The sequence below is a fragment of the Sinohyriopsis cumingii genome, unplaced genomic scaffold, assembly GCF_028554795.1.
Source record: "Sinohyriopsis cumingii isolate HCF-2022 unplaced genomic scaffold, ASM2855479v2 utg001825l, whole genome shotgun sequence".
Classification (NCBI taxonomy): Eukaryota; Metazoa; Mollusca; class Bivalvia; order Unionida; family Unionidae; genus Sinohyriopsis; species Sinohyriopsis cumingii.
In genome coordinates, this window is record NW_028316064.1 from 535,001 (window position 1) to 552,748 (window position 17,748).

A 17,748-nucleotide genomic window follows, 5' to 3' on the forward strand; every position below is an offset into this window, starting at 1 on the left:
TGTTGGAGATTTTTTGAGGACATGTACTGTTGGAAACATGTTGAGAGGCTACATAAATTATGTTTGATGCTACTGTGTTTATGGATGCTGAAGCTAATTAATTTTTAACGTAGCTTTAACCATTTTTCAGTCATATCGTTACGATGTCTGCAATGTGGCAGTTTATAGTGATGTCAAGCACTGGGGCATCATGCCGCAGACATGTAGCATGATGTCCGACCCAGTCACATTATCCTGACACCAGGTCGACCAGTTCTAACACTAACCTCTTAATGCTGAACGCCAAGCGAGGCAGCAGTTAGTACCATTTTTTAAGTCTCTGGCATGACTAGGCCGAGGATCGAACCCACGACCTCCCGCATCTGAGGCGGACGCTCTAACCACTAGGCGACCGGAGCGGTCAGGTTGATAAATGAATATAGTGACAAAATGGATACCAATGATACCCAGGATACTCAGGATACCCAAGATTATGATAGTGATTTACCGTGCGCTTCTCAATTAGAACTCTGTATTCTTGCAGAAATAAGAGAAAAATATGGCAAATTGGACAAACAGTCAGTCAAGCGAGAGTTATCGAGTAGTCTTGACGTAACGTCCCTTTTTCATATTCGTACTTCTTTGCATGATATTGGTAGGCTCAGCTATCCAAGTTATCCTTCTGGTCGACTGGTGGAGAGGACAACGCGTTCTGATAGTTCTCCGGTGCAGAAAAAATAGCAGACGACATATATGCAATATTTCATTTTCTAGAGGGAGATGGTAACACCAGCAATGTAAAGACATGTATGTTTAAGTATGGAAAAGGAACGCAGAGTAGAACAGACAGTTTCAGTTGCTAAAGAGTCTGCAAGAAACTAGTCACGAAAATGGTCAGTCGAATGATATGGATCAGTCAAGAGGTAATATAGCAATCGGTGATTGTGGAATTAATAGTCAAGTAGAGAGAGTTGAAACCAGCATTCCCATATTGCAATATGAAAAATTTATTGATCTGAAACAATTTGTGAAAGATGAGCTACACGTCAATTGTACAATTATTATGGAAGAAATGAAAAGAATGAGGAAGGACATCGTTCGTTTGGATAGGATGATACAAAGTAAGGATGAGAACATTAAAGACTCGAATTGAGCATTGACAAGGAAAGGGAGTCGGAATTGAGTTTGTAATCTGACCTACATGCTATGGCAGATGTAATAAAGAGCCAGGCAATGATAATCGAAAAGCTACAAGTTGTAAACGAGAAACAAATTGAGACAGTAAGTGCACAGGTGCGTGGAATTCAGCTCCAACTTACAAACTTTATACAGCTGTCTTGCTACTATGCAAATATGACCAGATCTTCTTGTCCATCTTCAAATACATCTGGTACACCAAATACAGCTCCAAATACAAGTGTAATTGATAGCCATCACTAGAATCCCGAAATAGGATTATGTCAGATCAACAAGAATATAAAAGTACCGGCTTAAGCGTTTCCAGGCTACCAACATACAATATTCGTACTGAAGGTTTGATGCAATCTCAAGTAGCACAAACCCTTAACACTACATCACCTACTGTAACACATGAAGCAGATAAAGGAAGAACATTTGAAAAGAAAATTGTTGAAAAAGAAAATCACACTAATCACACTAATCAGAATCAATTATTAGATGCTAGAAATTCTCCACTGAAAAACAATGTCGTGAATGATGTGAATAATAATAATTCGAAACCAATCCAGGTACGAATCAGTACTGTGTCATTCAGTGGAATGAAGAGGAGTTCGAAAACAAAATCTTTGTTGTTATCTCAAATTAAAGCAGACTATGGTCCAGAAGAGCTAAATCATGTAATACGCAGACATGCATACAATCGAGGAGTAAAGATCACACATATTAGGATTCTTAAAAAGTGGTCAAATAGGAATGGAGAAACTTATACCGTTCGTGTTACTGTTCCGGAAAATCTGCTTACCAAATCTTTACAGCAGGGATTTTGACCGGAATTTGTATTAGCCAGAGAATGGTATGAGAGATAAATGATCTCGTGTCTCTAAATTGTATGCGGAAAAGCTTTTGTTTACTTTTTGAATGACTACTCTAAACATAATGACTTGGAATGCGAAGGGCATTATGACAGGAACACCCTATATTTGTTCATTAATTCCTACGGTAGATATTGTATGCATACAACAGTATTGGCTATATCCAGAGCAACTGCAATTTTTTCAAAGCATTGATAGGACATTTACTGCTTTTTGGAGACCGGATAACGGAATTGATACATGTCCATGGGAAAGAAAGCGTCCCTCTGGATTTGGAGGAATTCCATTTTCTATCGGAAATCATTACCGGTTCGTCCTATGAATAACATCGGGAACGACAGAGTTATTGCAGTTGAAATTAGCCTGCGCGCTATCAAATTGTTTTTGTTCTGTGTGTGGTTTCCGTCCACAAACGCCTCAGTAGATGATTATAAAGAAATAATAGAAACTGTGGAATGCCTTTATGATGAATATATTCAAAAAGGTTTAGTGATTATCTGCGGTGACTTTAATGCGGAGCTTCACATAAAAGTGATTTCAAACAGTACAAATGGTAAAGGTTACATCCTTCAATCATGTCTTAAAAATAGGCATCTAATGTCAGCATGTGATATTTTCCCTTCTGGAATACCAGGTTATACATATTGCTCATCAGACGGCAAACACTCGTCCTTGATTGACTACACTTTCATTCCCTCCTCCAAAGTAGATTTAGTCCGTAGTGCCAATATTGAAGATGACCATCATCTCAATCTATCTGATCATTTACCTGCACGAGCAGAGTTGTTAGTTCCAGACGAACTCCTAGAATCAACATTTTCCAGATATCCAGTTACAATCAACTGGCGCAAAGCTTCTTCAGAACAGCAGGAGCGGTACAGAAGTGAAAGCAACGAGCACTTAAACTCAGTGGAGCTATTTTTACAGAACATTTCAGATGTACAAAACGCCCTAGTTACTGTTGCGACTGTTTTACGCAATACAGCTGAAAACATTCTTCCAAAAAAACCTTCCTGCCACACTTAAAACCTTACTGGAAATATTTATTAATGTGGCTGAACTACATAAAGAGATGAGAGGAAAACGAGCGTTATGGATAAAAGAAGAACGGCCACGTGGTACACAGTTTCAAACTTATGCAGAATATAAAAAAATGCGAAAAGAAAATTTAGAAACCAATTAAACAAGGCAAAAGACCAATACGAACAGGAACAATTCCATGAGCTGGACAAAGCTGCAGAACTGGATGTAGGGAAATTCTACAGAATAGTAAGACTTCATAAGAAGGGTCAGAGACAAGATATTTCTGAACTAAAAGTGGAAGGAGAAATAATACGGGACCCTGATTTGATTCGTGACGGTGGCGCCAGCATTTTACAATTTTAGGTACTGAAATGCCAGATATTCATTTTAACGAATCGTTTGCAACGGATATTAGAAACAAAATGAAGAATATTGTGGATTCAAATATTGATGACGGAGCAGATAAGGATATGTGTGAAACCATACTACAGAAAGACATTGAAGAGGCTGTACGAGAACCGAAAAAAAATAAATCATGTGGACATGATAAAATATATGCAGAGCATTTAATGTTTACCTGTCAATCGATTAGTTCTATTTTTTGTAAAGTGTATAATAGCATAATTTCCATGGAAACCTATCCTGACTACTTCAAAACTGTAAATTTTATACCTATCTTTAAATGTGGGAAAAAGACAGACTAGATATGAATAACTATAGAGATATCCCTCATCCTTTACAACAGGGATTTCGAAGCGAATGCAGTGGCATCACTGCAGCCTTTATTATAAAGGAGGGAATAGCCCATTATTTAGAAGGTCAATCAAACGTGCATGCTGCATTCCTGGATAATGCTAAGGCCTTTAATATAGTATGGCCTGATGGTCTCTTTTATAAGCTATTCTATCTCGGAGTTAAAGGAAAACTGTGGAGATTGATTAAAAATTCTTTTCCAGAAGTTAAGGCCCTTGTTCTGCTCAACGGGCATCATTCGAAACCATACACAGTCAATCAAGGGGTAGGACAAGGAAGAACGCTATCAGCATGGCTATTCTTAGTCATGATAAATGACCTAATATCCTTGCTGGAGTCAACGAAATCTGGAATACAAATTGGTACCTTAAGTATCCCCTGTGTTTTACTATCGGATGACACGTCTTTGCTATCTTCGTCATTTAATGGTATGTGTGTTTTACTTCGCAACCTCCATGACTATGCATCGAAGTGGAGACTCCGGTATACTGCTGATAAAAGCAATATTGTCATATTTTCGGAAAAAAGAATTATGCAAGAATATAAGTTTATGCTCGGAGATAAAAGGATTCCAATAGTCACTTCTAAAACCTATGCTGGGGTTACCCTCTCCACAGATCTTGTTAATACTGCTGCAGTGAAAAATGCTTGTGATAAAGGAAGATCAGTATTTTATTTCCTTGTTGGGACTGGCATTGGAAAGGATGGAATGAATCCAATTAATAGATCTAAAATATGGTCAAAAATAGTACTTCCTGCAATGATTTTTGGATGCAAATTATGGTCCAACTTGAGCCAGTCACAGGTATATGATCTAGAAGTATGTCAAACGAAAGCTGCAAGAAGAATTAGAGGGCTTGATCAGCGCTCTTCTGAAGAAAAAACAATTAGCAGTCTTGGACTGTGGTCAGTAGAGGGATATATAGATAAAATCAAATTAGGTTTCTTCAATAAAATCTGTAGAGCTAATGGTTCACTAGCATGGAAAATTATATTCAACAGAAGAATTCTTGACTTTCTGATGCACGAGAGCGAGAGCGCAGGTTTTGTTAAAGATAAATATCGTGCTCTTTTGAAATACCAGCTTGGCGGTTTTTCCAGGAGGAATACTGAAACGTCAGTTCGCTGCTGCGAAGAATCATTGTGAAGATCTAAACTTGAAATGAGACCTGAACTTTTACATTATGCAAGTGTCCATATTAGTCTTCAACCACTCGCTGTCTGGAAGCTTGGTAAATGTTTTCCTAATAAAACTTGGACTTTCGCTAACATTGCATATTTATCTATGTTTTCAATTTCAACAGAGAATGAATATAAATGTAAAGTCTGCAAAAGATTGACTACAGACAGAGCGAAGCATATGTTACTATACCGCCAAGCCCTAAACGACGAACCTAATACTATGTTTGAAAAACTATTAGATGCAATGGACATTCTAGACTCGCACTGGCTTTTTGGTCAGGACAATGACTCATTACTTCATATCCTTTTGGGCAAGAGAGTGGGCATCTTTGATTCTATGGATGATCAATTATGGCAGGCATTCATGTGTGTGGTGGCTGATGGAATAGACACAATGTACAGAAGAACAAATGACCTTGAAAACGATATATGATACTATGCTTGTTCAGTAAATTAGGGATATGGACCTATTTCATTTCGATCTTATAAATTATCTACATGTGTTCGAAGTGAGAGAGAACATGATAATCCATTTAAATCGTTACAGTCGAATGTAAATAATTCCAATTCATTTATTTTCCTCTCTTAATCTATGTTCCATATATATCTTGTTTGCAATGAGTTCTCTCACTCATGTGTTTAGATATTGCGTTCTCTTTACGTTTCTTTATATTTATATATATTTGTGTATGTGTGCATATATATGTGTGTATGTATGTATGGGCATGTATGTATGTATATGTCTATATGTGCATGTATGTGTATGTATGTTTGTGTATGTGAATGTATGTAAATATATGTATGTATGTATGTATGTATGTATATATATATATATATATATATATATATATATATATATATATATATATATATATGTATGTGTATATGTACGTATATATGTATACGTGTATATGTGTGTATATGTGTATATATGTATGTGTGTGTATGTATATATGTATATGCATAAATGTGTGTATGTGCACATGTGTATGTATGTGCGTGTGTGTATGTACATATGTGTATGTGTTTACATCTGTTTATATTTGTGTATATTTGTATGTATATGTGTCTATATATATATATATATATATATATATATATATATAATTATATATATATATATATATATATATATATATATATATATATATATATATACATACATATGTGTGTGTGTGTGTGTGTCTATATGTGTATGTATGGATGGAACGATGGATGGATATGTTTAAATATATACGTATGTATGTGTGTAGATGTGTGTATGTACTCATATATATGTATGTGCATATATGTATGTATATATATATGTATATATATAGTGTACTGTAACTCCGTTAATGTCAAGCTATGTTCCTATCTTTTCTGCATTAACGAAAAATTAACTGAATGAAATCTCTTCTGAAGAGGAAATCAAGAAAGTAAGTCAGTCAGTCATACATACATACGTACATACATACATACATACATACATACATATATACATACATACATACATACATAAATACATACATACATAAATACATACATACATACATGCATACATACGTACATACATACATACATACATACATACATACATACATACATGCATGGATACATACATACATACATACATACATACATACATACATACATACATACATACATACATACATACATACATACATGCGTGCATACATACATACATGCACACATGCATACATACATACATACATACATACATACATACATACATACATACATACATACATACGTATATCCATGCATATGGAACAAACACCAAGTGCTCCCTATTACTGCATTCTCACACACGCACATGTACGCTGAGAGACAGATCATATAACGAAGTAGCATCTTTGTTTTAAGCATTTTTGTTTTATTCAGCTATACCCAGATCGATACTGCAATAACACAATATATGGTTTCTTGTTTTCTCTTACTATACATATTTGCACGGTTTCCTTTCCTCCATCTTAAGATCCTCCTGTACAGGTGTATATATAAATTGGAAACTGGATGTGATCTGTTTTGATGGTGTTGAAATACGGCTTGTAGTGGGAGGCACGATCGACGTGATCCACTGCGGGTGTAACGCGGCTAGTACCGTCCAGATCAGGCATCATTCGTCTTTGTTTTTAACGTTCATGCAAGCCTTGGTGCTGAGGAGCTGGACATATTTACCTCCACACATCGGGGTGTACATGAAGGTTTGCAACGTGGTTGAGTTCACTTTGGCAAAGATATGGGTCAAAGCGCACTCCTTGTAATCACCAATGCCACGTTGTATTAAAGACCAGTTGATGTCGACGAACGCGCTGAAACTGTCAACGTGGGGAAAAGATTAACGATTTTTTGTCTCAGCTATACGTTGGCGGTTTTGTCTTCCCGAGTAAAATGAACGTTAAAAGCAACGTGGACTTTCGTAAATAAAGCCTGTATCGCCACCTCCGTATGCCTTTTTGGTTTGTCTTAGTGTCAGTAGTCGAATCTGTCAAAGGTTGTTTCGGTTAAGATGTTCAATTGAAGCTCGTCGAAGACGACTCATGATCTCGCTTTGAAGTTCGATCAATGCATCCTTCGTTTTGGGCTACGCCTCAGATTTTCCCATGACGGCAGTGTATTTTACACGCAGTTGTTTCGCATACTGTTGTAGGATGATGTTCTCTTGGCAGCGGACGAGATGGTGAACCTCTACGTCCACGACTTCTCTGACTTTCACGATGAGTTCCTCGAACGAAAGCTGCATTCGAGCAAGGATACAAGTACTCGTGGCCGGGTTACCACGATGGAAATCTTTCTGACGACGTGGCAGTTCATCTCTTAGCATGTCATTTTATTCCAGATGGAGTCCTGCGCGTCTTCTTCTCTCAGTATTAATATTAAAATGTTCAAATAATCTTATTTATCTTGAATGCATCTATATTTTTAAATATAACTCTAATTGCTTGTAATTTTCCGAGTAAAATATACAATTTTATCTTAAATATACTATATCTTAATCAAAATAACACCATGAGGAGAAGGCCAATGTGAATGTCTATTCCAGGGTACGACACCGGTATGTCTTATAACCTGAAGATGCTAGTACTGTGTTCAGCACAATTAAGAAATCTAATGATCGCTTTCCGGTCTCGGATGTGGGATAGGTGTTAGTGGACACTTACCCGTGTATCAGAGCTGCGGAGCCGAAACAATAGGGCGCTCCAACATTATTACGAGAAAGTGAGAACAAGTAACAAGCTTAACATGGTCAGCACAGCAAACCTCGACGAGTACGCATCACAGATCAAACAAGCCGCAATGAGAAAACTCCAGTAGGTCTAATGACGCAAGCGTCGTTCAATGTTACCTGCATCGAAAGACACAAATAAAGAATATGGACAAAGTGATCGTGATACCTACGCTAGTTATAAGGCATTATAAGGAGTGTTGTTTTGTAGAGATTCATTCTCATCTGTAAATTACACGAACCGTACTCATTTCAGCTCCTATGTACACGCAAGTAATTAACAATGGTCACGGAAGGTAGGACTCCCTGCTACACATGAGTGTTTGGATATATCGGTAACAAGGTGACCACAGATCCAGCAATGAGTGACTGCATAAAACTCAGGAATCATATCGCCGGTTATAAACAATGTTAATGTTTGACTAGTGTTATTGTTGTTGTCGAATCCGTTTCGGTGTGTTTTCAATCTATTGAAGAATCATCTGATTTGTGTATGGAACCCATAATTGAGTGTTGGAGGCCAGTGTGCCCGTTTGACCTATTAGCTACTGTATAATAAAAAAACTGCATTAGCGCCTTGTGTTGTATGGCTGTTGTTGGAAACGTTTGTAGCTTTGAAAGCAGAGCTATCAGCAACATTTTTAGATCACGCAGACGATATAAGGGACTTGTAATTTTCATTGTAATGATGTAAATTTGTAAATGATTTTACAGGGTTCTGGCATTATTGTCTGGTGTGGGTTTACGCTGAACACACCACATTAAATGTCAGGTCCAATGATCGGTTTTTGTGAGTCGAATACATGTATGCAACGTCAGCATGGAAACGTTTTTACCCTCATTCGTACCGTGGTTGTTAATACACCGGGCAAGCTTCTGTATATATCTTCACTACGATACCGGTTATTTCATATCACTTAGCAACACAAAATGAGTCAGTGTTCGTCTTTGTTGTCCATGTCGTCTGTTATGTACATTTATTATGTCATGTGTTTACGCTGGAAGAAAGAGTAACACAAGAATAATCAAAGAATAAAATTTTAGAAGCCTTAATAACAAAATGTTCTTCTCATTTCAAGTTCGAATCCCGACAATGAATCAAAGATGGAAGACGATGATGTATGGATCAATCTGTAGCGACGAAGTCTACAGTTCATTGTAGAAACAAAAATTATCAATCCGGTCATGGAAATCAAAATAAATATCTTATAAGAACTGTCTTTGATTAACAATCTCAAATGAGCAGACGTATATTCCAGAAATATAACCGAATTAATCGTTTTGAATCCAAGTAATTTGAAATAACTCCAAACAGCACAACATACAACCTCCAGTTTAACAGCCCAGCCTCTACTGAAAATAATTCTCCAAAACAGAGGTTATATGGTCTTCAAAAACGTATGCAAGCGGGTCACACGATCATGTTCTGGAAGCTCATATAATTATGTACTTGTTAAAGGTCACGTACACACAGTGTGACCCTAACGAAAACCAATCATTTTACTCTAAGACATAAAAAGTAAAATCAAATAGTTTACATCTTAAACACGAAGTCCCATCTTGACCTCAAAAACAACCAATCCTTTTCACATAAAACATAATTTGTTTACGGGGATGCTACTAATTTTTGATCAAGGCCAGGATATAGATAAACACCTGGTACTTATAAAACAAAGAGTAAAGATCAAACTCTTTACTGAAAAAGTATCATCTCTAGTGAATAAATTTACATTATCGTAGCATGTAAAGAATTTTTTTTTTAAGCTGACAAACAATTCAATTGAAATACATATATATTAAATCAGATATAATTAAATCAAATTTACATAACACGTCCATGAGGGCATAGTGTATGTGGATAAAGGTAATTTTCCGAAGTTAACACATATCAGCCATACCTGGCTTAAGTGTTCCAATTTTTTTTTGTGTAGCCGTGCACGGGATTTTCAATATTGCTGAACTTGATTTCATTCAGTTTGCGAGGCAGGTGTTGATTATCACGTACCGCATATAACGCTGTCAAAAGTATCGAGTCAAATCATCTGTAAATAACATTCTTTACATTTATCACTAATTTTAGTGGAAATTAATTAAGTGCTGTCATCAACTGAATCAGCAAAGCGGATTATAGGGAGAGTTATGCACATTGACTTCGGTAAACTGTTTGAAAGTACATCCTGCTTTGTTTTATGTTTCCAACGTTTGAAGAAGAACATCAATATCTTTTTCAATTTATCATGAATGGCTCTGGCATCGCTATGGTTCAGGATCGCGCGGAAATTTCTTTGCATCAAGGGTGTGGTTGCTTTAACTCCATTCCATGTCACGGCTTAGCAGGATAATCAATGCTCATTGAGGATAATATCCTTTTAACTCCAGAGTGGCCAAGCTGTTATGACACCGCTAGTAATCCAGGAATCACATTTGATAGCAGTCTCTTTTCTGGTTGATATAGGTGTATGTTAATTTCCTCGTAAGATTTTAATTAACCACTACGAGTTTGAAATTTAAATTCAGGAACATATGCTTGCTGTTCTTTTGTCTAAACTATTCAGTAAGTTCAGTAGCAATAGCAGATGCAATACGTTTATATTTGTCCCACTTATTTGGTCACCATCATTACGGCAAGAATGTGTTCAAAAACGATTAATAACGCAAGTATATCAGCTTTTATTCCACCTTGTACTATTATATTGTATATTATGCTCATTTGGAAATTGTTTCACTTGTTCAACCATTGTTTTATTAGCAATCTTTTGTTGCATTAGTAACCGATGGTGGATTATCTTGATCCATTGCAATTTTTTATATTAATTCAATCAAATTAGCTTTCCGCATACAACATGGTATTAGCTTTTCACTATGTTTTGGTATTTGTTTTAACTGAATATGATAGGCATGTTTTTAAAATGTGAAAAAAACGTCTTTAATTAAGAAGTCAGTCACTGACCTGCTTGGTATTTGTGTTCTACCTGGATCAGAAATTGCAACCGCTTCAATTCACACAATTAGTTTGATTATATTTTTATGTTTAATTTATATATGTACATATTTTTCACAGGAGACTGTTTGATCACGTGTTTTTGTTCAACTGCATATGTTTACTCAATGACAGGTGTCTGTATCAATTCGGTTTTGCGCGAGCGAACACGTGGTCATCAATATTACATGATTCGATTCAGTTGCCGTGTTTAGGACATGATCAATAAACGGGTCCAGTAAATGATCCCAGCAAATGTGTTTTACAAGATTCATTTGTTCCGTCGTAGAGTTTATATTGTTCAAGGCATACACCTTTACATGTGTTGCGTCTCAATACAATTGAACTTTATATGTATGCAAATGTGTCTTTAATTTATAGAAACACTGCTACATTCGTTAAAATTTTTGTACAGTTCAAATGTAGTCATGTATTTACTGGGTCTATAAATATATTGACAAACTTTCCTTTTACTTTTTTAAAACAGAGATACCCGTCATCGCTTTTTTCCTTCTTGTATACGTCAATGCCATATAAAATATGACTCTAGCCGGTAGCGAACTTCGTACAGTCTATTTAAAGTCGACCTCAAAAGTTGCCCGAAATACCGATATAGGTGTGCAATCATTAGTCCTAACGTCACCTTTATTGATGGGTCTGCTCAGCGCCAAGGAAATATTCGTGGGGACTCATTACAATTTTTGCGTGCAATTCCTCTAAGTCACACATTTGGGCTTTGCAGAGATGATCGCAAGGGGATAAGCATGCAATAACATTAACCCGTAACAGAAACACGAATTAGTGAATTTAGCTTGGAGCAGCTGTCATTGATGGCAATGTTGAGTAGTCAGTATAAACAGTGTGGATGGCTGTGCTAATCCCTTCACTCACTATATTGTTATGTTTGCTTTCGTTTAAACAAGAAGGAACCGCTTCAATGTCGTTTTTTCTCGCACATGCCTCAGTTATGCAACCCCGAAGTGTTCTAAAGGGGCAATTTGAATCCAGAAAAAATATCGAACATTGTAGTATAGCACCAATCCAAGTATTCATATATTTTCAAATTGTAAATCAATAAATCAATAAAATGGAGAAAAACTGTTAAGTAACTGAAATGTCTTTGCTGTTAAACGGTAAGCAGTATCCTTATTAGGAAATCCAGCTTGACTATATAACCAATCATGATGCACGTGCAAAGCACAATCTTGTGTTGCATAGCGGATATTGTAAATATCAACACTGGTTTTCACATTTCCCAACATGAATTCATGACAATATACACTCGTTAGACACGTCCACTTGTGTATGAGCCAAAAATAAATAAATAAATAGTTTAGATACACAAGCATTTATGAATCTTTGTAATACAGAAAACAAGCGCTTTATCACATAGTTCCGCATCGACAAGTACTACAAAAGATTTTTAAAAATGTTCATATTTCTATCAAAACCTCATTTTGATGGCAAACTCCCAAAACTAAAAGATAATTAGGTTTTTTTTACATCAATTTCAATCGTTCTTGTCTTCGTTACAATTAAAACCAAACATGTTTGTAAGCACTGCAGCTTTTCTTACAAAGAAGTATTACTATATGCATTTCTTCACTCTCAAACCTCAGTGCCACAGCGAGAATTAGTTTTGAGACATATTACAAATAATTTGAGATTCGCCTTGGTGTCTTCTTTCATAGTATTGCTGTGTGCATTTATTTGTTGTATAAACTGTACACATGCTGATACATTGCAGTGTTGTCTACAGTTAAATTTTGTATATGGGTATAGTTTCTAGTTGAAGATGTAAAGGGTATCGATTGCGTAAGATCCATAAATTAGTGCTTACGCAGATGTTTGAAATTATCAAAAATAATATTATTGGTTAAACAATTTTACAAGTTTAGTTTTGTACCCCATTTGACAGGTTGTTCACGTTTGTTTTGAGAAGAATTAGGTTATCTCCCATTCGATGTGTCAGGTCATTAGGGTTCTTCTGCGATATTGTAGACTGGCAATGTCAGTAGCAGCCTAATGGATTTTTCACCTCGTGTCTAGGCGGACGAGTGTGTTAGATGCTGGTAGGAATTTTTCACTGTACCATTAACACGGTATTGTCCGTTCATAATCGGAACATCCCAAAATCATATTGTTACAAATCTAACGAGAATTTATTACCAAATGTTTCCAAGAATGATCAATGATTTTTTTATGAAAATATTTTCTTGTCAGAAATTAATTTCGAATATCACATATAGATTTATATCTACGAGAAAATTTTAGAAGAAACATATGAGAAACAAGATCATTTTCTTACATATTAATTAGGGTATGTGTTAAGTATTTGTATCTCATTGTAAGTCCGATAAGCACACTCAGAATTTCATGAAAGTACTTTCTTCTCTTTGATTTTTTTCTACTTTCTCTAGTCAACCTAATATTTTCTCTTTCTTTGACTCGGTTGAATATCTTGTCAGTCTATCGAAATCCCATTCAGGGATTATATATTTATTCTATATATCGTGCTGCTGGTAAATTGCTCGATTCAGTGTAAATGAGCTCTATGTGTATCAATAAGCTATCTATTGTCGGTAAAGTGGCATCTCTGTCGCATTTCTATCGTATCAGGAATAGTGCAAACTTAGTTTGTTGAGCTTAAAAAAAATATTTTATTCAGTGAAGTTTAGTTTATTGAGGTTAAACGATATAACAAATATATGATCAAATGGAACAAAACATATCTTGTATTTCATAACATTTAGTAAAATCGTTTTGGAGACGTTTGATGCATTTTGACTGATATCGTCCAACCCATTCTCAAACATAATTTATCAAAGCAATTACAAAAGGAACGAAGTCCAATTATAGCGTATGTGATTCAAGCTGAATCTGCGCTACAGTTAGTTTCAATATATATGATGTTGATAAAGAATCACTCTACCTCAAGATTGTCAGGAAAGATATTTGACTATTTATTGGTAGCAAGGTGATGTTGCTAGTCCAATTATTCTAGGCCATCCTGATAAGTATCATACCACTAAATTGTTCGAATAATTAATGATATCAACGTTCGCTTCTTGACGCAAAGAAATATTGCTTGTTGTTTGATATGTTTTATATGTGACATCATGTCGGTAACATGAAGAATTGACGTTGACTCCATGCTCTCCGGACTGATGTCGGCTATTACAATCCAGTTGCATATCTAAGCGCATTCCACGCCCACTGTTATCGTATCAGGCTCTCGGATGGATTCATATATGCTTTTTAACGGGATATTCGTTCCACTGTACCAAATGCAGCTTTGTTATCACAGCGGCGATACATCATGGGCATATGGGGAGAAGTCAGTGGCCCTGAAAAGGACCTTTGGGTGTTCTTTTAAAAACGCAAATTCAGGAAGGGAAAGTAATCAGGTTTAGCTGCCTTAAGCCTTTGCCACAGCCAAGGCCTACATCTGGACTTGCTCCTGTCGATGATGATTTGGTAGGAATCACTAGGGCTGGTATACCAGGTGTAGTAACAGGGTTGTACTGTTTCTCTCGGGAAGGTCTTTTCTCTTGGATCGTAATAAAGAAGTTTGATACATTTGTTTCATTCTCCTTAACTCTGTCAAAATGTCCAAGAGTACCGTCACGGTTTGACTTTCACTGTCCTCCTTTTCTCCTAGACCTTGTTTCTTCTCTGCTGCTGCTTCTTCGTCCTGTCGTTTCATTCTTCTTGCCTTTTCTTCTTGATGTTGCTGTTGAAGGAGAAAAGCTTGCTCTGCTTCTTTATGCTTCTGTTAAAATTTCTCCAATTATTCTTTCTGTCTGTATTTAAAATCCTTGCCGTGCAGTAAAGAAGAAGAAGGTGGCGAAGGTACTGGTACCTGAAAAAATTCTTGCGAAGAAGAGAGAAAATCCACTAAATCCCAATAAAAATCGGTTTCTTCTGGATGTCGGACTGTGTTGACTTTGGTAGCTGCTGCTTTGCTGCTATGTCATCGCTTCTCGTCTCCACAGCCGGTGCACACCAATTGATTGTATTCCTAGTTTCCGTCATATTTAAAAACTTTGTCGCATGGATTCACTGCGCACAGGCGCTAGCTCTTTCATATAGGGAATGTGACGTCACAGGCATATTTCTTCTGATTGAAGACAGATTACACGCTGTGACTGAATTTTTGTAACGCGTATTGGGATTGGTGAAAATCTCAATCCGTTTCGATTCCCTCTTCAACTATAAGTAACACCTGTTCGCTACATCCGCTTCACCTGTTCTCATCACATGATGTGGTCTAACGTGGAATCATCTACCCTCGTATCGTCAATGCTGTTCCGCACGGACGTACCCACGTATGCCAGATCAACGTTAACAATCATCCAGATCACCGATACGAGCGTTTGGAAAATAATTTATCTGGAGAGATAAGGCTGTCTGAAGAGAGTCCTCATCTACGGTCCAGAAGACAAAGGAAGTCTGAGAAAGAGAAGAAGACCTTTGCGATGCCCTCTATGTTAACGAAATGATCTTAACAATAAAAACCAAAGGCATTCTTTAGGGCCACTCATATGCCTCGAAAATATATTTAATCTCTTTTCCATATAAGTATGTTTGTGTGTCTTTGTCTATATCTTTCCCGTGCTTGTCTCTCTCTTGAGTAGCGAGTATTCAGGTTAGCCCCTTGCTATATTGTTACCAATCTCCAGTACCGTAATGTCACCTCACCTGTTCCATTGTTAGTATTCCTACACAACAACCCCAATTTCCCTTGACGCTATACAGGCCCAGTATTCCCTATGTTCAATTTCCCTTGACGCTAAACGTGCACGGAGAGGTCTGAAAAATCTTGAGGCTAAACGTGCCCACCATCTTTTTAAATGCGATTTCCATTGACGTTAAACAGCCCTCTATTACTACTTTCCTATTATTGTCAATTCTGTAGTTCCACGGTGATTGTCTTTCTTCAAAAACAATACTTTACTCGGAATATTGCTTAGCGACAAAAGAACTGGAGTAAAATAAGGCCCCTCTTCAAAATCCACTAAAATCTCAATTCACTAGTAGTTTTATTCTTTTTGGCGTCTTTTGATTATGAGCAGCTGTCACAGTACCTGTGAATTGTAAAGACGATTTTGCCAATAGCATAACGTTTTCACGTGATTGCTTTGGTGTCTGCAAGAAGACTAATTATGATTAAGAAGCGTGATTACTGACAATTATTTCGAAGGGTCTCATTACAAAACAAAATTACAGTGGACAAGATTTTACATTATTCGATCTATCTTTTGTAAGGATATTAAATAAAACCAACCTGAAGCATGTCATCTCTATTCACGTATTTCTGAAATGCAGTGTATACTGATCTACATAAATAAAACTGTAAATGTCCAAACTATATGTGTTTGACCTGTTTTAATTTGTGCATTTCGGGTTTTACAAATGCCTAAGTTAACAATGTGACATATTACAGGTATCAAAAGTCACCGGATGTTGAGGTGCTAGGTTATCATGCGCACCGAGTGGAAAGAATAGTTCCAATCCAAGGGGAGTAATCTATTATAACTGATGGAGGAAAACCCCAGAAAACTCGGTAAGAACCGCCAATATACGGAAAGCTACTGTCAATCATTCCCACAAGCACACACTATCCGAGCCCAAGACTCGAACCCACGATGAAAGTGATTGGTAAAGGCCAGCGCTTTGGACAACTCGTCCAAGCGGAACCCCAATTTTTTTAATGACACAGACGTTGTCATGTTTAAATAGAAAACATAACAGAATATGTCTTTTATTGATTTGAAGCATGTAACAAAATTCTCATTGTCAGTATCATACGTTTAATATATAGTGTTATTCATAGTAATAAAAAGGAGCGAAAACAACGTTTTGTGAAATTAAAAAACAAAATTTACTTCCCTAGAGTGCAAGATGAATATTTAAACAGAACTTACAGTATTGTGAGTTAAATCCCAGATAGTCCTAAAATGTCTATCTCAAGTCCAAAAGTATAGAGTATTCTGAATGAATCCCACTACTGTTCCGAATGAATTACAATAATGAATGTGCTGCTGTGCCATAAGTCTCAATATATGTTTATGTGCTAAAAGGAGCATAAGTAAAAAGCTAACTCCAGATCCTCAGATAGGAATCAAGAAGTTCTGTTTACCTCGCTTCTGTAACATATGAGAATATGAGGCCAGGATTAGAGGAAAATTTTATTTACAGAACATTCTAAGTTGTCAACAATTTTAGGTATATTTCTAAAGCTTTAGTGAAAAACGTGGCAAACAGCAATTTCACCAAGATTTTCCAAGTGGAATGAAGATATTCTGAAATCAAACTCAAGTAAACATGTTTGCCTACAAGTAATAATAATTTTAATATATAAACTAAATTTATAGACAGGTATTGGTAATTAATTACTGACAAAAGTCATCCACACAATACTGCTATGCATTATAACAATACATAATTCATATATTGTCCACTGCTGCATAAATCCATAAACAAATGAATAAATAATGATAAAAAACCTGTGCGCGATAACTCCTTGTCAGTAGTTGGATAATACACAT